Raw genomic sequence first — 24,105 nt, forward strand, 5'->3', positions numbered from 1 at the left:
GATGCTGTTCAAACCTTAGTAGGAATCCTTAGATTACCTGCTCTGTTGATGGAGGGACCAAAGTATTTGTATGAGAGCCTGTGCACATGCATCTCTGCTTCTGCAGAAAAGGCATTAATTAATGTTAAGCACATGGGTATTACTGCTATTACTATTAATTTGAATCTTTAAGAAAAAGAATTTGCAAAAGTCATATGGCTTGCAGTAAAATGTTTATATGTACTTTCACTTCCCTGTGGCAGCCACTGCCAGCTTAGTGTTAGTCTGGACAGTCCAAGTAAGAGATGCCAACCTGGGATGAGATGTATAAAAGACTTACAAGGAAAAGATTGGTGAGGGACAGTGAGGAAGGAGTTGGAGGAGGTAAGCAGAGAGACATTGGATTGCTGTGCAGGTCTGGGCCCTGTCTTAGTTCTAAGGAAGGAAGCAAGTTCTTAGTTCTAAGTAAGTTTAACCAGGCAAATGGAGGACCTTTGAGATGATCTCCCGTCAGGAGTCCTGCATCTCCCAGAAAAGGGTCTGCCTTGGTGTCTCTGATGCTTATAGTCACTGGCTGGGATCTGCCTCAGGAGAATGTGGCTTTGGTGTTAACACAGTGATGGATTTCAGAGCACAGCAGTGAGGGACCGTTGGTCAACTGTGCTCCCTGCAGTAGAAGATCTGAGAGGTACATTGTCAAGGTGCATAGTTTTCCAAACATTTTAAAAAAGGCCTTTGTAATCTTATATATTACCCACACATATATCTGCATGAATATGCATACATATCTGCATAAACATTTATGGTTTCATGAATAGGGCCATGTTCTACATTTTGTTTTATTGTACAAGTTGCATTTTTCATTAAATAATAATTTGCTATGAATATCATATCAGTGCATATGTATTTTCTGCATTTTCAAAGAAAGACTGAATAGAATCTCACTGTTTGGGTATATTTAATTTTATTCAATTAATCTTAGTCGATTAACATTTGCAGTCTTTCTAGTTTTTCACAACTATAAGCAAGGCCATAAAACTCACTCTTACATGCATATCTTTATCTACATGTGTAACTTTTTAAATAAGGTAAATTCCCATCATTGAAACTGTTGAGTCAAAGGGCATGAAATGTAAGCTTGATAGATTCTGCCAAAATGATTTCGATTTTGCTTCTGTGAGTAGTATATGACAGAGCACTTTCATCTGCTGTTATACCAACCCAGGTACTGTCATGCTTTTCAATTGTGCCAATTTTATGTGTGAAAAATGAACATTTAGGCTTTAAATAAGTCAATTTAAAAGGCGGGCAGCTTCTGATATCCATGCTTCCTGAGGCTTTCTGTTGTTGGATCTATGGTGGGACTGCCCTCTATTGAGTGCCTGGGATTTGGCTTATGAGGGCTTGGATATTGAACTCAGAAGCAGAGAAGCAAACCGTATATGGTCTCTTGTACCAAATCTCAATCATAAATCCTGAAAAAGTGTCAGAAATGACACCATTAGAGACTTGTTCCCTTTTAAGTCTGAGAAATTTTCAAAACCTGGAGACTTCTATTAAAGTGAAAATACTCTCTTTGACCCTCAGATATAATCCAACATCTAAGGTTTACAGATGGGAAAATGAAATTCCTGGAGGGTGCTTCAGCCAGGGTCACAGAACTAGCTAATGACAGAATTTAGACTAAAGCCAGATTTTCTGACTTCCAGTCTACTACCCTGCACTGTGAGAATACAAATAACTGTTATTTTATTGTAATTATAGCTAGAAATGCTGGTGTTAGCAAACTCCATGAAAATCAAGGTACTTAAGTAAAATAGAAAAAATGAAAGCTAAAGGCAGTGAATGTTCAATATTTGAAGAAGGACATTTTATATATTCATGTCACTGTGTAGCACATATTGAATCAAAAGCTGTGGCTACAATAATTAAAAGATAAAAAATGTTTAACTATCGTGTTTTAAGGAAAATGCTTGTGATGCTTTCATATTCTGACAAGTAATCTTCATGTGTAGTTACTATGCAAATATAAATACATATTAATAGAAACTTTAGTAGCATAGCTAGCTTAAGCAGTTGTCGAAAACCTTCATAATTTCCAGTTTAACCTAATAACATGGAATCTAAACAAGTCATTTTAAACAGACAGTGCTTTTCCCCGTGATTCCTTAGAGCTGGCTAACAACATTCCTTTGATCATATTACATTTGTACTCTGTGATAATTTATATTTATCTGGAAATTTTAATTCTAAGGGAATTAGAGTCCAGATGATTTTTTTAAACTAGTCTTGGACTTTGAACCAAGAAGGCAAGATCAGTTCTGGTTAGGAAAGACTGAAGGTCCTAATTAGAGATGGAAATTCTGGCCTCTCATTTTTGCTCTCATAGGAACATATTAATTTTAACCCTTTTGCATGAGTAGTGACTGCTTTTCTTGGCTATATTTTTTCTTTGAATCCATTCTGCATTATCCTGAATGATACTTGTCTTTTGTTAGGATTTATCTTCTGTCAGGCCCCCATTTTTCAACTTTTATGTATTTAATATCTTGTCAGTTTTAAGCCCTGAGACACACTTTTTTTTTTCTTAACCTTTTTATCATAAACTAAAACATAGATGATAAAGGTCATATAAAGCAAACATGTGGCTTAGTGAGTTATTATGAGACAAGCATTCTTTTTCTTTACTTTTCGGCTTTGCTTTAATTCTTAATTGGTTGTGGGATCTTAGATCCCTGACCAGGGATTGAACCTGAGCCACAGCAGTGAAAGTTCTGGACTACCAGGGAATTCCCAAGACAAGTATTCTTATAACTATCACTCAGACTTGAAAACAGAACTTTGCCACCCAATCCAGAAGCTTCTCCATGTGGCTGTTACAGTTTCTGTGTTCTTACCCTCTGAAGTAAATACTTCCTGGGATTTTATAGTAGCCTCTTCTCACATCCCTGAACAGTGTATTTTAGTCTTGCCCATTATTAAAAAAATTTTTTCTTTTAGCCTACAGCATCCTTCCATCCTTTATTTTCCTTGTAATTTATCTGTTGAAGAACCTGAGACATTAGACCAGCATTACCCACCACTCCCATCACTTCATGGGAAATAGATGGGGAAATGGTGGAAACAGTGTCAGACTTTATTTTGGGGGGCTCCAAAATCACTGCAGATGGTGACTGCAGCCATGAAATTAAAAGACGCTTACTCCTTGGAAGAAAAGTTATGACCAACCTAGATAGCATATTCAAAAGCAGAGACATTACTTTGCCAACAAAGGTCCTTCTAGTCAAGGCTATGGTTTTTCCAGTGGTCATGTATGAATGTGAGAGTTGGACTGTGAAGAAAGCTGAGCACCGAAGAATTGATGCTTTTGAACTTTTGGAGAAGACTCCTGAGAGTCCCTTGGACTGCAAGGAGATCCAACCAGTCCATTTAAAGGAGATCAGCCATGGGTGTTCTTTGGAAGGAGTGATGCTAAAGCTGAAACTCCAGTACTTTGGCCATCTCATGCGAAGAGTTGACTCATTGGAAAAGACTGTGATGCTGGGAGGGATTGGGGGCAGGAGGAGAAGGGGATGACAGAGGATGAGATGGCTGGATGGAATCACCGACTCGATGGACGTGAGTTTGAGTGAACTCCGGGAGTTGGTGATGGACAGGGAGGCTTGGCGTGCTGTGATTCATGGGGTCGCAAAGAATCAGACACGACTGAGCGACTGAACTGACCAACTACCCATTACTGTAGCACTACCCTCAGTCTGGATTTTGCTGATTGTATCTTTTTGGTACAGTTCACCTGGCTCCTCTGTCCTTTGAATTTCCTGCAAGTTGGCAGCTAATGCAAAGCATTTTTCAGATTTATGGTCAGTCCCTTTAGAAGATGGTAGATGGTTGTGTGATCTTTCATCGGGAAGCACATAGTCTGTTCATCTTTTTGTGATTCTAGCAGCTGTTATAGTCAATATGCAAATCTATTAACTGATTGGGAGTAGCGAGATAGAGACATTTTATTTTTATTAATTATAATACTTTTATAAAAAGATGCTTGCCCTCATGTGCTATTACCTAGTCACAACTTCATATAAGAAAGGCTGGTGGTGGTTTAGTTGCCAAGTTGTATCCGACTCTTGTGACCCCATGGACTTTTCCAGGCAAGAATACTGGAGTGGCTAGATAAATGCAAAAATGTATTGTGAGTTTATAGCGTGCATAGAAGTATAGTACATGCCAACAAAGCAAAAGGATGTAATTATGTAATGACCTTGTTCATCCTTTTTATAGCCTTTGTCCTGAAGTCTTCTTTGTCTGAAGTCTTCTTTGTCTGATATTATGAATATAACCACTCCAGCTTTCTTTCTCTTATTGTATGTATGGTATGTTTTTGTCAATTAGTTTACTTCTAACATCTATTAATATATATTTAAAGTGAGTTTTTGGTAGATTATATATACTTGGTTCTTGCTTTTTAAAACAACATTATAAGCTTTTATTTTTTTTTAAAAAATGAGGTATGTAGACCATTTACATTTCATGTAATTATTTATTTGGTTGGATTTAAATTCACTCTTACCAGTTGTGTTCCATGTATTCCATCTGTTTTTTGCTTTTTTCTATTCTCCTTTCCTTCCTGCTTTTGGTTTAATTGAAAATTTTTTTCTAGAATTCCATTTTATCTGTTCTATATAATTTTACTATAGATATATAGTACATAGATATAAATATGTACATATATACATATACATGCATATATGTGTGTGTATGTATGTATATATACACACACGCATAGATTTATATTTCTTAATTTTAGTTTCAATTGTTGCTCTAGGGTTTAAGAAACATATTTAACTTTCAGTTTACCTTCAATAATATTATTGTGTACTGGTCACTTTTATGCCTTCTCTTCCATCTTTGTGATATCATTGTCATACATTTTGCTTCTATATGTTTCCCGATTTATTTTGATCTTTTTAAACTTTAGACAGCTGATTATATTTTAAAGAGATTAAAAATAAAAATTATAATTACTCTCATTTAAAAATAACATCCAATGTTCTTTTATTTCTCATGTAAATACAGTTTTTCACCTGGTATTTTACTTTTTTTGCCTAAAGAACTTCCTTTAACATTTCTTGTAGTACTGATTTGCTACCACTGAGTTTTCTTATCTTTGGTTTGTTTGAAAAACTTTTGCCTCCTCTCCATTTTTTAAATCCCCTTTCATTTTTGATAGTTTCACTGGATAAAGAATTCTGGAGTGACTAATTTTTATTTTTGTTTGACTTATGGCTCACAGAATTTCTGATGAAATGTCTGTTATTTTTGTCTTTTATGTGTGATGTTTTCTTTTTAATTTATTTTTCTTTGAAGTATAGTTGACATTTCAGGTGTAATGACTGACAATCAGTGTAATGATTTGATATTTATATCCATTATGAATTGATCTCCAGAAGTCTAGTAGCCAAAAACTTAGTTTTCTGTCTCTGTGTTGATATTCTTTCTGAGTTCATTCATTCTTCTTCTGAGTTTGTTGAGCTTCTGTGTTTCTTTGAACTCTCTGACTGTGTGGATCACAATAAACTGTGGAAAATTCTGAAAGAGATGGGAATACCAGACCACCTGACCTGCCTCTTGAGAAACCTATATGCAGGTCAGGAAGCAACAGTTAGAACTGGACATGGAACAACAGACTGGTTCCAAATAGGAAAAGGAGTACGTCAAGGCTGTATATTGTCACCCTGCTTATTTAACTTACATGCAGAGTACATCATGAGAAATGCTGGGCTGGAAGAAACGCAAGCTGGAATCAAGATTGCTGGGAGAAATATCAATCACCTCAGATATGCAGATGAAACCACCCTTATGGCAGAAAGTGAAGAGGAACTCAAAAGCCTGTTGATGAAAGTGAAAGAGGAGAGTTCAAAAGTTGGCTTAAAGCTCAACATTCAGAAAACTAAGATCATGGCATCCGGTCCCATCACTTCATGGGAAATAGATGGGAAAACAGTGTCAGACTTTATTTTTTTGTGCTCCAAAATCAGTGCAGATGGTGACTGCAGCCATGAAATTAAAAGACGCTTACTCCTTGGAAGAAAAGTTATGACCAACCTAGACAGCATATTGAAAAGCAGAGACATTACTTTGCCAACAAAGGTCCATCTAGTCAAGGCTATAGTTTTTCCTGTGGTCATGTATGGACTGATTGTGAGAGTTGGACTGTGAAGAAAGCTGAGCACTGAAGAACTGATTCTTTCGAACTGTGATGTTGGAGAAGACTCTTGAGTTCCTTGGACTGCAAGGAGGTCCAACCAGTCCATCCTAAAGGAGATCAGTCCTGGGTGTTCATTGGAAGGACTGATGCTAAAGCTGAAACTCCAGTACTTTGGCCACCTCACGTGAAGAGTAGACTCATTGGAAAAGACTCTGATGTTGGGAGGGATTGGGGGAAGGAGGAGAAGGGGACCACAGAGGATGAGATGGCTAGATGGAATCACCAACTCGATGGACATGAATTTGGGTAAACTCTGGGAGTTGGTGATGGACAGGGAGGCCTGGCGTGCTGCGATTCATGGGGTCGCAAAGAGTTGGACACAACTGAGTGACTGAACTGAACTGATCTGACTAATTGCTAATCTTCATTTCTTTTAGGTCTTTTTCTGAGGTTTTGTTTTGCTATTTTATTTGGAAGGTATTCCTTAGCTCCTCAGTTTGTCTAATTGTCTGCATTTGTTTCTATGTATTAAGTATATCAGCCACAATCTGGGCTTGAAGGAGTGGCCTTATGTAGAAGATGTGCTGTGTGGCCTGGTAGGGTAGGCCCTCTCCACAGAGCCAGGTGCTCCAGGGGTAGCCCCTGTGGGCTGTGCACCTTCCTGCTATGGTTGGGCTGCAGTTGCTTTGGGTATGCTGGTGTGTGGGACCTCCTCCAGAGTGGGAGCCACTTTGGAGAAGCCCTGCTGCCAGTTAAAATATCTTGCTGAGTGGAGTGCAGCCAGCCCCGTGAAGTGAGAGTCACTTTGGAAGAGTCTGATGGCTAAACTTTCTGAGTGGGAATCACTTTCTAGGGGGATTCATGCTGGTGAGGATTACCTGCTAGGTAGAGTGGAGGGGAACTGTTTTGAAGGGGCTGGCCAGAGTGTGCTGGTTGGGTGTGGCCAGTCCTCATGGGAACACAGAGGTGTTAACCAGGTTGATGGAGAGGGAAAAAATGGTACCAGCCAGGTGGAAGGAAAGCTAAAAAAAAAAAAAAAAAAATGGTGCCCAACCATGTTTTTGTCCCCTGAGAAAGTTTCACTATATTTCTGCTCCTCCAACACATGCCCTGTAAGCAGTCATTCGTGTAGGACTCAGGGGCTTTTGAAGCTGTTGCTTCTGTGCAGGAACTCTGAGTGAATGTGTCTGAGTGTGAGCCTGTATAGAACGGAGTCTTGATTTCCCACAATCCTCTATATGTTTTTCTTTTTCTTTCTTTAAATCTTTTAACTGGAGGAAAATTGCTTTACAGTGATGTGTTGGTTTCTGCCATACAACAATGCGAATCAGTCATAATAATACATATATTCCCTCCCTCCTGAGCTGCACTGTTTTTCAAAGCCGGACGTTAGGTTGTCTCGTCTTCCCACTGCAAGTTCTCCAGGTTGGGGAAGGTCTGACGTGGGGCTCAGACTCCTTGCTCCTCAGTGGGGAATGCCAGGATTGTGATAAATCTCTCACTGTGGGTTGCTGCTCCGGGAGTTCTGACTAAACCATATCTCTACCCCTCCTGCCTGTCCCAACGTGGCCTTTTCTTTATATCCTTAGCTGTAGAAAGCCCGTTCTGCTAGTCTTCAGTTGTTCTCAGATACGTTGTTCTATATGGGGTGGAGTTTTAGTGTGTCTGTGGGAGGAGATGAACTCAGGATCCATTATTTTGATCTGAGAGCCTAATGTTTCTTTTTTCTGATTGTCTTCAAGATTTTTCCGTATTTTGGTTTTCATCAAGTTGATTATCATGTATGTAGTGAAAAAATTTTATGCTGCTTTGATTTCTCTGCCGTTTTTTGTATCCATGGGTTGTTGTCTTCACTAATTCTCAAATTCACAGCTGTTATTCTCCAAATGTTTCCTCTTCCTGTTCTCACTCTGACTTCTCCTTTTGGGGACTCCAGTTTTACATATATGTTAGGTTATTTGACATTTTCCTACAACTCTTGGATGCTCTGTGCTCTGTTCTTTCTTTCTCTTTTCCTATTCATTTTCCAATTTGGGTACTTTATCTGTATTCAAGTTGACATAGTTGTCTGTGTCCAGATTGCTCATAAAACTCTTGAAGAACTTTTTTTCTCTAGTATTGTACTTTTATTTCTAGCATTTCATTTGACTTTAAAAATAATTTCCATATTTCTCCTGAAATTCCCCATTTGTTTATGCATGCTATCTATAATTTCTACCAGATACTTTAATATATTACTAATACTTATTTAAAAGTTTACATTTAATAGTTCCACCAGCTGGGTTTTCCCTAGGCTTGGTTCTGTTGATTACTTCATCCCTTGACAGCGTGTGAATGTGTTTCTTTTTTGTGTGTCTTGTAATTTAAAAAATTCGATCCTGGACATTTTTTATAGAATTAGTGAGACTGAGGAAAATAGAATTTATGTCAGAAAATGAGAAGTCCTCTTTTTCTGTTAGGCTTTTAGTGTGGAGTGGTTGAGTTAACCTAGTCAGTAGTTAAACCTTTAGGTGGTTGTTTTTATAGTTACCTTCTGTCTACCACAGAACTGAATTCCTTCAGGATTAGGTTGCTGGCTCATTGTGGTCTGTGTGGGCCCCAAGGCTGCAGCAGGATTGCTTTCAAATTCCAGTTCCTTCTCAGCTTCCACTGGGTCTTGTGTGCCTGTGCCTCTAAGGGGTCTCTCTCCATGCTCTCGTTCCTTCTCAGAGGCAGACTGCTGTGACTTGTTGTTCATTGTGAGGGGCTTAGGGTTTTTTTTTTTTTTTTTTTTTGGTTTGTTTGCTTGCTTTACATTAATATTTTAAAATATCTTACCCTTTAAAAACTCTCTTCAAAACTTATAATGGTAAAATTTGCCTTTTGAGAGTATCTAATCCTGGAAAAGGGGACAAGTTCTCTCCCCTTTCAGGTAGTCTAACCCCGGGGTTTCACTTATATTCAGGAAATACCTAGGCTACATGCCCCCTTATACCAAGCTTCTGATCATTTGTTACAGCATATAAAATAGTTTCTTAAAATTTTTATTATAACTGTTTCATGGACTATTGTCTTATTGGCCAACATATGAAATATCTGTTTCCTTAACTTTCTGAAAGATGAAATAGCAGGGCAACTTATGTACTAATTCCTTCCAATTCTTTTTGGAAATGTGCAGAGTTTAAATTATAAGTGGATTCAGAAATTCTTAGAAGTTCTTCTTTTGGTAGAAAATGACTTGCAAGGAGGTAGGCTTTGGTAATGTTAGAGAGATTTGGTTTAAGATCTTGGTGACCTAGTAGCTCAGCTGGTAAAGAATCTGCCTGTAATGCAGGAGACCCTGGGTCGATTCCTGGGTTGAGAAGATCCCCTGGAGAAGGGAACAGCTACCCACTCCAGTATTCTGGTCTGGAGAATTCCATGGACTATATAGTCCATGGGGTTGCAAAGAGTTGGACACAACTGAGTGACTTTCATTTCAATCTCAGTAATGTAATTACCCTGTCTGAATCTTAGTTTGGCACCTGAGAATTGGAGGCAATTCTATTTTTTTTTTTTTCTGTAGCAGATATTAGGTGCTTTCTAAGTTGTAATAATTGTTTTAAATTATGTGGATACAGCAATGACCAAACAGACAAAAACACAGCCCTCAAGGAGCTTATTTTCTGTATTCATATAGAGGGCTTATGAAGACTAAATGAGGCCTCATATAAGTTTCCTGGTTCAGAGCATACACATGATAGTTGTTCTATGGATGCTGGTTCCCTTCTGCCTCATGTTAATAGATGTTTCCTATCACTTCTAAAATTGATACCTTTAATTTGTTTAGCTCTTTGGCATTATTATTTCAGTAGTCAATGGTTTCCCAAGCAACTATAGCTTAGGCAATATAATTAAGGCGTAAATCAACGTTACACTTTTGTTCTGACTCATAGCAGTATCAGCAAAGTATCTGCTGTCTTTGTCCCCAGATGCCTCCAGTCTCTTCCAGAGGGTCACCGAGAGAGCTGCTAACTGCCTGTCTCTCACGGCTAGCTCACAGCCTTTCTGCTACTTGTAGCTCCCTTCCATGGCACGGTGCCATATCCTTCCTTACCCTGAATGCTTCTCACTTGATATTACCCCTATTGGGATGGCAGTAGCTTTGCTCTATCTGTGGTTAAATTCAGAGGCTATGACATATTCTCCCTGAACATTTCTTAACTTTTTGAAACTAGGGCATGGGATGGAGTGACCTTGTATTTTCAATTCCCTTCAATGACTTTAGCGTTTTATTTTTATCCGCCCCCCCCCCCCCCCCAATACAAAAATTCCTTCTCTCTTTTTCTCAGCTATATAGCCCTCTTCTTTTGGAAATACTGATTTCCCCATTCCCATGATTCTAATCTATGTGTGGGCTACCATGTTCTTACATGTTTTAGATTTCTGGTCCCTAAACAATCTAGGGCGGCTCCCTTGTAAATCACAGCGCTGTGCTTACTTGGTCATAGTTATGAGGTCCAGGTTGGGCTATAAAATTGAAGACTTCCATGATTTAAGATTCTGGATTTTTTAAGGTAAAATTGACAGAGAAACTTGAATCCCTATGTAGTAGTGAAGCTGTGTGATTGATTGAAACTGTTGCTCTCCCTCATTCAGTACACTGTTGAGGGATTATTTGAAAGGCATTATTTTCCCTAATTACTTGGGAGGTCTTAACCTGTGTCTTGGTGAGTTTGGGCTGTTAAAACAAATCACCATAGACTGAGGGGCTTATGAACAACAGATATTTATTTCTCGCAGTTCTGGAGGTTGGAAGTCTGATATTAGAATCATCTTCCGGGTTGCAGATGGCTAACTTCTCATTGTGTCTCTGCATGGAAGAGAGAGCTAGCTTGCTCTCTGGCCTCTTTGTATGAGGGTACTAACCCATTCATGAAGGTCCCACCTCTCAACACTGTCACACTGGGATCAGGGTTTCAACATATGAATTTGGGGAGAGAGACAAACATTCAGTTCATTATAACCTCTGAGACACCAGTTTAAAAAAAATATGCTTAGAAAAACGTTTCTAAATCTCTGATTCATTGTAGATACACAGCTTAAGCTCTTGCTACACATTACTTGTTCCTTAGAACATCCTATGAGAAACTTAGAGCAGATTCAATCTCAATGGACGTGAGTTTCAGGAAACTCAGGGAGATAATGAAGGACAAGTGAAGCCTGGTCTGCTGCAGTTCATGGGGTTGTGAAGAGTCAGACACGATTTAGCAACTGAACACCAACACCGACCTCATACAACTTCAGTTTCTCTCTCTCTGCCACACACACACATACACACACACTCACACACACAATGATATTGAAAGTGGCAAAATGCTTTGTCTGATGTCACAAGTGGAATATTGCAAAGCCAAAATTATAATTAAAGACTCCTGATTTTAAGTTTTGTGTTCTTTCCGCTGTGCTGTAATGACTCCTTATGACTTTCATACTCTCTAATAGAAAAATAATATCCAAATATAGTGCCTGATATTGCCTCAAAATTGTACCACTTTTGTATTTCATCATTTTTTTAAAGGCTTAACTAAGTTCTTCCTTAGGGTTTACCTCCTTTGGCTTCTAGACATCTGTGCATAGTTTTTGATCCATTGTGTTACTCCTTGTGTATCTCATACCAACCCTTGGTCATTTCCTGGAGGTTGTACCTTCTACTTCTGTTCTAGTTGTACCTCCTACTGGTTCTTATGACAACCAGGGTGTGTAGATACCTGAGGTCTTCAGGTTATTTTTTGGCTTTGAGTTTGTGTTTGTCCCTTAGGCTGCAGGGAGATCAAACCAGTCAACCTCAAAGGAAGTCAACCCTGAATATTCATTGGAAGGACTGATGCTGAAGCTCCAGTACTTTGGCCATCTGATGTGAAGAGCTGACTCACTGTAAAAGACTCTGATGCTGGGAAAGATTGAAGGCAAAAGGAGAAGAATGTAGCAAAGGTTGAGATGGTTAGCATCACAGACTCAGTGGATATTAATTTGAGCAAACGCCGGGAGATAGTGGAGGACAGAGGAGCCTGGTGTGCCGCAGGCCATGGAGTTGCAAAGAGTTGGACTGAATAACAATTCCTGGCAACAGAGGATCATATTCAGTGAAAATAATCTAGATTTTCCATAGCATGGAAGAAAGAAGGTACAAAAAGGGGAGTAGGAAAGTTGACAAACGAAAGTCCCCTGCCACAGTCATGTTCTTCTGTGCAGAAGGCAGGCTTGCTGTGACTGTAAGAAGCAGTCACTCCCTGCTCTTACTCTGCTCACTGGCTTATTCTGCTAGATTCACGGTATCGATGAAGTCCAGTTGCAGATAATACCCACGTAACCATCTTCCCTCTATTCAGAGTCACAGACTCCCCAACCCAAGACAGACCCAGGAGGATTTAAGCAAAGACAGAATGGTGTCAATAGTGAAGGGGAGAATGACCTTTTCACTCACAGAACATCAGGGGGCTCCTTCTCATCACCATTGGAGGGCTGTGGGATCCTTCTTAGGTCTACTGATTTTTCTACTTTTGCCTTTTATGCAGCCAAAAATAATATACTTATAAAAATATTCTTGAGTGAAAAATGCTCTGTATAAGTACTGAATTGGTCAGCATGATGGTTTAAAAATAGGTCCTAAAATTCTTTGATACCTTTCCCTCAGTTCCAGATATGGAGCTTAGTTACTCTTCCCCTGAGTTGGGGTTGGACTAGTGCCTTACTTCTAGCTAGAATATGGTGGAAGTGGTGGTGTCTGATGTCTGAAATTGGAACATAAAAGGCACAGTGACATCCTCTGGTTCTCTTTCTTGGGTTATCCACTTTGAGGAGAGCTGTTTCCCCATTCAAGCATCAGTGGAAAGACCCATGTGGCTAAGAACAGAGTCCTCTTGCCAGTAGTGATGTGAGTCATTGAAAGTGAATTTTGCAGTCACAGTCAAGGCTTCAGATGGCTGCAGACCCAGTTAAGCTGCTCCCGAATTCCTGACCACAGAAACTGTAATAGGAAGTGTTTATTGTTTAAATCCACTACATTTGGGGGCAATCTATTATACAGCAATAGAGAAATAGAATTTGGTCATGTTCATTTGGGCTTGGTTTAGCTGCCAATGCCCTGGAGTTTGAACTGATGACATAAAGGGATGAGACTTTTGAGACATCTCAGGAGGTGAATACACTCTGTATGTGGGTGGTGGTGTTGTTTAGTCACTAAGTCGTGTCTGACTCTTTGTGATCCATAGACTGTAGCCCACCAGGCTTCTATGTCCATGGGATTTCTCAGGCAAGAATTAGAGTGAGTGACCATTTCTTCCCCAGGGGAACTTCCCAACCCAATGGTCAAACCTGGGTCTCCTGCTTGGCAGGCAGATTCTTTACCATTGAGCCACCTAGGAAGCCCCCTGTATGTGGAGGATTGTAAATAATTTCTGACCAGAGGGCAGCTGTGAAAGTTTAAAATATGTCCACAAATTCCCTGATTCTTGTCTCTTCAAAGGTGGGGCCTAATTCTCCTTCTACAGCAATAAATGACCAACATACCTGGCTTCCCAGTGGCGCTATTGATAAAGAACCCACCTGCCAGTGCAGGAGATGTAAGAGACATGGGTTTTATCCCTGGGTTGGGAAGATCCCCTGGAGGAGGGCATGGCAACCAACTCCAGCATTCTTGCCTAGAGAATCCCATGGACAGAGGAGCCTTGCCGGCTACAGTCCATAGGATTGCAAAGAGTAGAACATGACTGAAGTGACTTAGCAAGAAGTGCCTGGCTTCATCAGGGATGGGCTCATGTGTGGAAACACCAGTACAGTTGCAAGGTCCCTAGGCTCAGAAGGGCCATGCACTTGGTTTAATGGCTCAGATGTTTTATCTGGAAGTTCTTCATAATTTTAAACAAGGGACCACGCATTTAAAATTTTTCACTGTTCCCCACAAATTGTGTACCATTTCTGAGCTGCTGGCTTCTGCCCTAACCTTGAAGTCACTGGCCTTTCTCAATAGTGGGCCTTCTTTCTATTCCCAGAATTGTAGTGAGCTCACTTTCTGTGGTCTTTGGGAATGTGGGATGGAGCTATTTGCTTCACTTCACCTTAGGAAAAAACCATTTTCTCCTGGTCCTTTGGGCCATCAGCCCAAACTGGAGACCACAGAATTCTGAGAGCTCAGTGAATGTCTGTGGTCAATGCCCCGTGGTCCCCTGTGGTCCTCTCTGAGCCCTGGTGGCCCTTCATTTAGCCAAGTCCTGATTCTCCCATCTCTTCCTTGGCCTCTGTTTCTTTGTTGTACCACAGACCATCCAAACCCTGTTCTTTTCTTCCCCCCTCCCTTCACTTTCTGTGAAACACTTCTCCAAGCTTCGGAATCAAATTATTCATTGATGATATTAGCATTTAACTTAATTACAATCAAGTAGGGTTTTCATTCCAATCCCAAAGAAAAGCAATGCCAAAGAATGCTCAACTACCACACAATTGCACTCATCTCACACGCTAGTAAAGTAATGCTCAAAATTCTCCAAGCCAGGCTTCAGCAATAAGTGAACCGTGAACTTCCTGATGTTCAAGCTGGTTTTAGAAAAGGCAGAGGAACCAGAGATTAAATTGCCAACATCTGCTGGATCATGGAAAAAGCAAGAGAGTTCCAGAAAAACATCTATTTCTGCTTTATTGACTATGCCAAAGCCTTTGACTGTGTGGATCACAAGAAACTGTGGAAAATTCTGAGAGAGATGGTAATACCAGACCACCTAACCTGCCTCTCGAGAAATCTGTATGCAGGTCAGGAAGCAACAGTTAGAACTGGACATGGAACAACAGACTGGTTCCAAATAGGAAAAGGAGTATGTCAAGGCTATATGTTGTCACCCTGCTTATTTAACTTCTGTGCAGAGTACATCATGAGAAACACTGGACTGGAAGAAACACAAGCTGGAATCAAGATTGCCGGGAGAAATATCAATCACCTCAGATATGCAGATGACACCACCCTTATGGCAGAAAGTGAAGAGGAACTCAAAAGCCTGTTGATGAAAGTGAAAGAAGAGATTGCAAAAGTTGGCTTAAAGCTCAACATTCAGAAAACGAAGATCATGGCATCTGGTCCCATCACTTCATGGGACATAGATGGGGAAACAGTGGAAACAGTGTCAGACTTTATTTTTTTGGGCTCCCAAATCACTGCAGATGGTGATTGCAGCCATGAAATTCAAAGACACTTACTTCTTGAAAGGAAAGTTATGACCAACCTAGATAGCATATTGAAAAGCAGAGACATTACATTGCCAACAAATGTCCGTCTAGTCAAGGCTATGGTTTTTCCAGTAGTCATGTATGGATATGAGAGTTGGACTGTGAAGAAAGCTGAGTGCCAAAGAATTAATGCTTTTGAACTGTGGTGTTGGAGTCTCTTGGACTGCAAGGAGATCTAACCAGTCCATTCTGAAGGAGATCAGTCCTGGATGTTCTTTGGAAGGAATAATGCTAAAGCTGAAACTCCAGCAGTTTGGCCACCTCATGTGAAGAGTTGACTCATTGGAAAAGACTCTGATGCTGTGAGGGATTGGAGGCAGGAGGAAAAGGGGATGACAGAGGATGAGATGGCTGGATGGCATCACGGACTTGATGGACGTGAGTTTGAGTGAACTCCGGGAGTTGGTGATGGACAGGGAAGCCTGGTGTGCTGCGATTCATGGGGTCACAAAGAGTCAGACACGACTGAGTGACTGAGCTGAACTGAGGGTTTTTAGTCCAGGTTTTTAATCCATGCTGGACACATTCTTTAATCCATAACAGTTCTTCATAGGAGCAGAGACTTCACGTTCTTATAGGGTAGAGACTCATTCTTTTGGAGAATGTCCAAAGCTTCCCCAAAATGTCAACAAATGGGGCAGCTCCTGAAAATGGTGCTGTTTTTAGCTCCTGAGGCGCTCTTCCTTTGGGCAATAGATCTCAAGTTGGAACTTATAGTGTGACCATCTTCCTCACTGTGGTCTCAGCATTGTAGAATTTCCTACACACTTTCAGAAATAGAAACATAAAATCAGGGTTAGACTATTATTTATCTTCAGCACTTTCTTTTTTCTATGACCAATGTAATTTAACCTGCAATTAGATATTGCAGAGCCTGAGTGGAGAATTTGCAGCCATGACTTACTTTTTTGGTTGACCCAACTGTAAGCCATTTGACTTCCTCTTCAGAGCAAGTTCGTTAGAAAATAGGACAGAGTTTTAAAGGTGAGAGTGTTGTTTAAACTTGCCTCTCTCTCTAAGGTTGTTCTCATTCTCCTTTGACATGGAGATATCAAGAAGACATTGAGGTGCACACTAGGAAAAATCTCAGAGGAACTTAGAACCTTTGGAGATGAGAATTGAGGGCCTTAAGTCCTGTAGAATTTGTCCAAATGCCCACAGGGGAGCAGTCTGGCCTTAATTAGATCAGTATATATTCAGGCCCACATATAGGGTAAAACCTTTTCATTTTAGCTGTCTTAGTGGCAGACCCAGAGAAGCATTGTTCTGTTCCAACCCCTCTTCAAAGGATAACTTGTTGCTCAGTTATAAGGAGTGTGGATCACTGGCTTCCTGCTTTTTACGTCTTCAGATCTACCTTATCCTTTGAGCTAGACTCCCCTAGTGGGTGACCTTAGCTTCAAAGAGTCTCACTGGGCAGGCAGAGATGTTGTTCAATATGCATTATGGTCTGCCGTCTCTCCCTGCCCAGTCCCGCCTCCTCCCCTTTCTCCTTGCAGTTATTACTCTTCAGTCTGCATTCTTAAATCTGTCTCAGCATCTATCCGCTTTCCAGAGGACCCAGCTGACACAGTGGTTCTATAAGTGCTTGAAGAAAACAGGTGGTAAGATGAGGTTTTGGTCCTCTATCACTGACCACCTGGTTGGCAAGAAGAACCTTATTGCAGCTGGTGTGTGGGGGCAGAGAGTCTCTGATACAAGATGTTGGCCCAAATGCAAAAACTTTCCCTGGTGAACTGAGAGGTGTTCCAACGTGATGGTTCAGACATTTGAAAAATACAAGGGAAAAACATCCATACAAGAAAAATGGAACTGGGTGGTTGTTAAGTTGCATTGATGCTTATTAGAAGGATATTGAAAAGCTGAATGAAATTAAAAATTGATAGCTAAGGAGGACAGAAGCCCTTTTGGTAGCACAGAAAGAGGCCTGTATGTTTAGCATTGGGAGAGGAGACAAAGACTAAAATAAAGATTAAATAGAGTGGTGAGCGTCAATGACAATTGTTTATACAGCTGAGGCAGGTCTGTTATGCCAAAGTCAAGGTCCTGGTAGAGAAAACTGTCCCCGTCCTGGCACATGGGCTGGGGAATAATTTGTTGCTTGTCTCTCAGACATTGATTCTTCAACTTCTCTGGATTCTGAGAGCTTGCAGAGGTGGGACCTTGCCCCAGTAAGAGCTAATATATACTGCTTTCATGTGTGAAACCACTGAAGGCCATTTCTTCTGCAAGGTAACGCCATGCTCCCATCAAGATAAAGCCCCACCTCTTCTCTTGGCTGCTTGGCTTATACCTGGGGTTACGTCCCAGTCGGGGATATCCTGGATCTAATAAGGGATGAACATCTATTAGTGTCCTCTTTGTATTATACTCTCAGAGAGTTGCAAGACCTAGCCAGCATTTACTGACAGGAACTAGGGCAGTGCCCGTTGTCCTGAATTTTGAGGGTTCTTGAAAGGCCAGAACATAAAACTGCATAAAGAATTTAATGTCTTAGATGTACTTTCTGAGGACAATATTTGCAACCTTGGCAGAGTCTCCAGGGCATAGCACAAACCAGCCCTCGAGGGGCTTCTCAGTGTGAGAGAAAGCGACAGCCCATGCTGGGAAAAGCGGAAGTGGCCGCACTGACCACTGCAGATGCTGGAGGAAGGAAGCAGTCTCAGGGCAGTGGGCATGCTGGGGTGGAGAAATTGCGAGAGGCCAGAAGGTCCAGCAGAGGGTTACGTTCCATGGGAGGAGGCCAGGGAACACAGACTTACTAAGGCCACCAGGCAGGTGCGCTTGGAAAAGGTGCCCCAGCATTATTTAGCATTTCAGGGTCGGCTCTCATTTGCAGAGCAGGCCTGATAGCAGGAGAAACTATCACAGAACTTAACTCATTGACAGCAATGGGGTTTTGAAGGTGCCACATTCCACATTTAGGACTGGTGCTACAGCCTAAACGCTCGGTGACATAACAGACTGCCGTCTTTGAATGGGCTCTGAAACAGGCAAGGCATCATACACGTCCAAGTTGCAGCACAGGCAGGTCTGGTGCTTGGGGCTGTTGGTCTGACAAACCCTATATCAGTGTGAGAATAAAACGGCAAACCTCTGAATTTCCAGAGCAAGCCTATAGCACCTTCTGAAAAACAGCTCTTGGCATCCTAACAGTATCTTGTAAAGACAGACTGCTTGTTGATGGGGGCACAGTGTAACCTGGAGTTCAGAACTTCTCATCATTTGTAAGGTCTTGCTGGACCACTGAGTCATAAAGGTGGGTGTACCCAGCAGCAGTCCACTGCAAGTTGGCGCTGGTAATCTGGGATCTGGAGCAAGCAGGATTTATGAGTGAGTAGTCTCGAGCCCCATGGTACTCCCTGAAGTTGCACCAGGAGCTCTTTCTTCTCCACACACTTAGGGCATGTAACATTTCACACTACTCAGCAGCAGTGGCCTAGTAGAGTGTTGGAATAGTCTGCTGAAGGTGCAGCTGAAACTCAGGTCGGAGGCAGCTCTCAGGATGTGGAGCCATCCTCCAGGTTGTTGTACACATACTAACAGAGGCCTCTATGTGGGACTGTGTCTTCCGAAGAGAGAAAGAACACATGGGTCCAGGAACCAATTTAAGAGGATGGATTGAAGTGTATTTTGATAATGATTCACTTAAAAAGAGGGAGGCTTACTAAGCAAGTTAATGGTTAAAAGGAAATATTTATTTAAAAACAATGGAGAACATTTCCTTGATATTTTATTACCCAGAATGCTACATTTACATATATGCCTTATGTCCCTTGATTATTTGCATTTACTTTTAAGAGTGTTTAATGTTCCAAAAGTATTGGAAAAGTGTTTAAAGTCTTTGAAACAAATAACATTTTACTTCTTAAAATCTGTTGTATAGTGAGGTTTTACTGATAACAAAGACTATATTCCTATGCAAATCCAAAATTAGGCAGAAAATGAAGACTGGTGAAGTGAACACATCACTTCTGGGGCTCTTTTTTTAGGTCTTTAGGAAACACTAGGCAACTGGTACTGGAGAAGGCAATGGCACCCCACTCCAGTACTCTTGCCTGGAAAATCCCATGGGTGGAGGAGCCTGGTAGGCTGCAGTCCATGGGGTCGTGAAGAGTCGGACACGACTGTGCAACTTCACTTTCACGCATTGGAGAAGGAAATGGCAAACCACTCCAGTGTTCTTGCCTGGAGAATCCCAGGGACGGGGGAGCCTGGTGGGCTGCCGTCTATGGGGTTGCACAGAGTCGGACACGACTGAAGTGACTTAGCAGCAACAGCAGCAGCAGCAGGCAACTGGTACACATGGGAAGGCTAAATGTTAGCAGAACTATGAGGAACCAGAAGGCTTAAAGATTTTAAAGTAGTTTGATTGACTCAGGGTTACATGTGGACTCTTATTTACATTGAATCTTACATTGAATCTTCTTTTCTCATGTAGTAAAAAGTTAACCTTGAGTTTTTCTTTCCAGATTCTTCTCAGGCCCATGCATGGTTACTTGGGAAATAAGAGATCATCCACAACCTCAGATCTTGGTGGGTCAAGTTGTTATTTAAGTCGATATAGGAAGTAGTAAAATTATGCAGCCTTAGAGGGCATAGGAGGCATATGGAGATCTGGTCAAGTGTACACTGTCTCAAGAACAACCCATTTCTCTTTGGTTACTGTTGTAACTAGGTTCTTGAGGCAGTCAATAAGTTAATATTTACTGAGTGCTACTGTGCTAGTCTTCCCCTGTACCAGGGACTGTGGAGACTACAGCACTTCAAAAAATGGCCTCTGCTTTCAAGTCGCTATGTACTAGCTCAGAGTAAGAGATATGAATACACACACGAAAATAGTGAACAACATAATACTTTCCATGATTAAGTGCTAAATTCCATCTAAGAGACTGTAAGAGCTTGGTGTACCCATCAGCCTTGTGACTGCTGCACTCAGATTTGCTCCTGCGTTCAGTGCTGCGCTCAGGGCCGCATGATGGCCTTTGTGTGGCATGACTGTTGATTGGATCAGAGGTGGCCATGTGGCCTCAAAGTAGCCAGTCTGTAGGCTAGCCAGCTAGTTATAGTATGGACCAGTGCAAGCAATGAAACAGCAGCAGGTCAGGGACCTAGTTCAGATTCTTCTAGGAGCTTGTACCAGGAACTAGTGAGAGACTGAACATTATGATCTGAGCGCGGAGTCTCATGTTCTTGTCTTCCTTCTCTCCTTGGGAGATGGAAACCAGTGTGGGAAGAGATTCTGACTCAGCAAAAGGCTTTAACACTGGGGAGAGGCAGATGGGGAGCAGAGGGTGAGGAGGCCAGTTGGTGAAGAAACATAGACATGTGGAGAGTCTAGATCATGATGGGGGGTCACTGTATATTCTTCTTTGTAGAATTACCTTGGACCTGTAATCACCTACAGGAAGGCCTGGATTTTGTTTGTCCTAGGACTCCTGTGCTTGCACATCCTTTCAGTGAGCTCAGTATCACTTGACGTAATTTGAATGAGTTTCAATTTCTTTCAACCAGATAAACTTAACTAGAACAGTGCTATAGGAGATTGGAGGGAAGGGTGAAGGCTATAGGTAGAGAAAGAAGTGTCTGATTTGTGTGGAAAGTCTAGATGAAGACATGTTTCTCTGTGATTTTCTTCTTTCTTCTGAAAAAGTCTGTGGGCTCCAAAAATTCTGGTGCATTCCCCACCATTCATTGTAGCACTGTTTACAATAGCTAGAACATGAAAGCAACCTAGATGTCCATTGACAGATGAATGGATAAAGAAGCTGTGCTACATATACACAATGGAATACTACTCAGCCATAAAAAGTAATGCATTTGAATCCATTCTAATGAGGTGGATGAACCTAGAGCCTATTATACAGAGTGAAGTAAGTCAGAAAGAGAAATATAAATATCATATACTGAAACGTATATATGGAATCTAAAAAGATGGCACTGATGAATTCATTTTCCGGGCAGCAATGGAGAAACAGACAGAGAACAGACCTATGGACACAGGGAGAGGAGAGGAGGGAGAAGGCGAGATGTATGGAGAGAGTAACATGGAAATTTGCAATACCATATGTAAAATAGATAGCCAATGGGAATTTGCTGTATGACTCAGGGAACTCAAACAGGGGTTCTGTGGCAGGCTGATGGGTGGATGGGAAAGGAGATGGGATGGAGGTCCAGGAGGAGAGGGGACATGAGTGTACCCATGGCTGATTTTTGTTGATATATGACAGAAAACCACAAAATTCTGTAAAGCACTTATCCTTCAATTAAAAAATTTTAAAAAAAAGCAATGAAAAACGAAATTCTGGTGCATTTAGAGTTCCCATGAATTGAGTTTACTGCCGTTCATTCACTAATGAAAATGCACCGATGTTCTCATGCACAAAAAGATAGGCTTAGTTAGGTTTAAGCTAAAAATCAGAACTTTCTCCCATTAGGTATAAACATTATTGTACATTGTGCCTCTAGCCCTCAATAATACAACTTTAATCTATTATTAAAGATTCAGAACTCTATATGAAAATTACAATTTTTAAAAAACAGTGGAGCTGAAGATCTTAAATTTTTTTCCTAAGAATTAAAAATAATGTTTAAAAATATCCACAAGAGTGATTATTTTATTTAGACCCCCAAGGATAAAACTTTCCATAGGTGGGGAATCCTCCATCTAAGTGTAAGGAAGCCACAAAGTTAACAAAGTTAACAAGAAACTCTGCAGCACTGCTGAGCCCTGTGGGTCTCATTTTGCCTGGGTTTGATATGTATAAAGGCGGCCCCATTAACCACTGCTCTCCCCTCTGGTTGACGAAGATGAAAAGCTCAGCGATCCTGAGGGTGGAGAAAGCAGGTTTTGTTCCCTCTTGACAGATTGTATTCCTAGCAATCTGTTGAGAGGAGGAGGAAGGCAGGTCTGGAATAAAAATAAAACCCCTTTAATTTTGAAAACGGTAAGAGAAAATTAAAATAGCAAGAGCAGCAGCCAGTCCCGGAGGCACGGTTGTGGCACTAGCACTGATGGAATAGACGAGGAAAAATGATTACAGGAAAATGTGGGGGCGATGTGCAAGGAACGTTCCTACTACCCCACGTCACGTACTTGTCAAATCTCTGCAGTCAGCCCAAGCGCTCGGTGTAGACCATCGAAAGTCTGGGATTGGACATGCGTGGGAGGATATTTGTCATCTGTCTCAACTTTGAAAGATTCTCTACCCTGATCCCACACCAACACACAAATCCCTCCCAAAGTGTGTGAGACAAGATTGTCATGGTGAGGGTAGGGTTTCCATGCTAGCTGAAGTTGGCCATGGATGGCTGTAGGGTAGAGCAAGGTATTCCATGAAGACTTCTGAACTCTGGTGACTCTTTATATTTTTTCCATTAAATTGTAGAATTTTCTGCTTGAAAAAGTCTTATTTAATTAGAAGAGAAGCAGCTATTGAATTGGGGGAAATAAATAGTAGAGACAAACAGCTCTTGCTTTGCTGTGAATCTAGACGGGTGAGATGAACCACTGAAAGTACCAAGAAAAGGTGACATGAGGGAACAGAAGGAAGGAACCTAGTTCAGCCTCCCAGCTGTCAAGCTACAAACTTTATTCAAACACCAGAATCTTCTCAGCCTGATATAAGACCCTAGGAGAGGGATTCAAGTGGGTCCTTCAGTCTAGATAGGAAGATGAGACATATTTGTATATGTGTGCATATGTGCATGTGTGTGTAGAAATACATTAAATATTTTAGAACACCATAAAATCAAAAGTAACCTTGCTTGGTTTAGACAGTGATGCTTGCGTTCTGAAGGGAAATATATTAGCAAGGGTTAGAATAGTCTGACGATTTGGGGGATCATCTCAGCGTGAGCCCCAGCTACCTTCTCTTGCCACTTTTGCAATCTCTCTCAATTCATCCCCCACCTCAGTGCAGAAATGAGCACCTTGGAACATATGAACAAGTTCAATTTTATAGAATATAGAATTTGAAAAGAATAGAGGCTGGGGAGGTAACAATAATGGTAATGTTGATGATGATAGCTAATGTTTAAGCGTTGCTTCTAAGCACTGTAATACCTTGATTACAATCTTGTAAGCAAATCATGAGGAGATAATAGCAACAAAAATAAAAATCAATGGTACTAATTATCTTAGCCATTTATAGTTCCCAAGAAAACTGAAGCTTAGGCAGAAAGCGTCTATGTTGTTATTTTTTTTTTTGGTCACACCAAAAAAGTGCAGCATGTGGTATCTTAGTTCCCTGGTAGTGCAAATGCAGAGTCTTAACCACTGGACCTCCAAGGAAGTCTTCGCTTTTCTTTTATCACACAACGCAGTCTCAGGTTTCATGAGTCAAAGACCAAGGTGAATAATGCAGGCAAGGAGGGAGAGCCCATATGAAGATGGTGTCCATCTGGCCATCTGGCCATCATTGCTCAAACCATGGACTGCATCTCTGACAAGTTATATAAATTCTGTCTCAGAACTATCCTTGGGTGGGAAAGAAGGGATGGGGAAGAATTTCTACACTAACCCTTGCCTCCCATTGCTTAGGGTGTTAGCTTCCTTGCATTTCTTGATTGTGTATTTGAGCCTGTGGGTACTAATTAGGGTCCTGCCGTAGCTTCAACTTGAGTGAAAGGAAGGAAAGAGACAAGACACAGGTAGAAGGTGAGTCACTTTCAAGGTGCTTCTG

The sequence above is a fragment of the Capricornis sumatraensis genome, chromosome 2 (assembly GCF_032405125.1).
Source record: "Capricornis sumatraensis isolate serow.1 chromosome 2, serow.2, whole genome shotgun sequence".
NCBI lineage: Eukaryota > Metazoa > Chordata > Mammalia > Artiodactyla > Bovidae > Capricornis > Capricornis sumatraensis.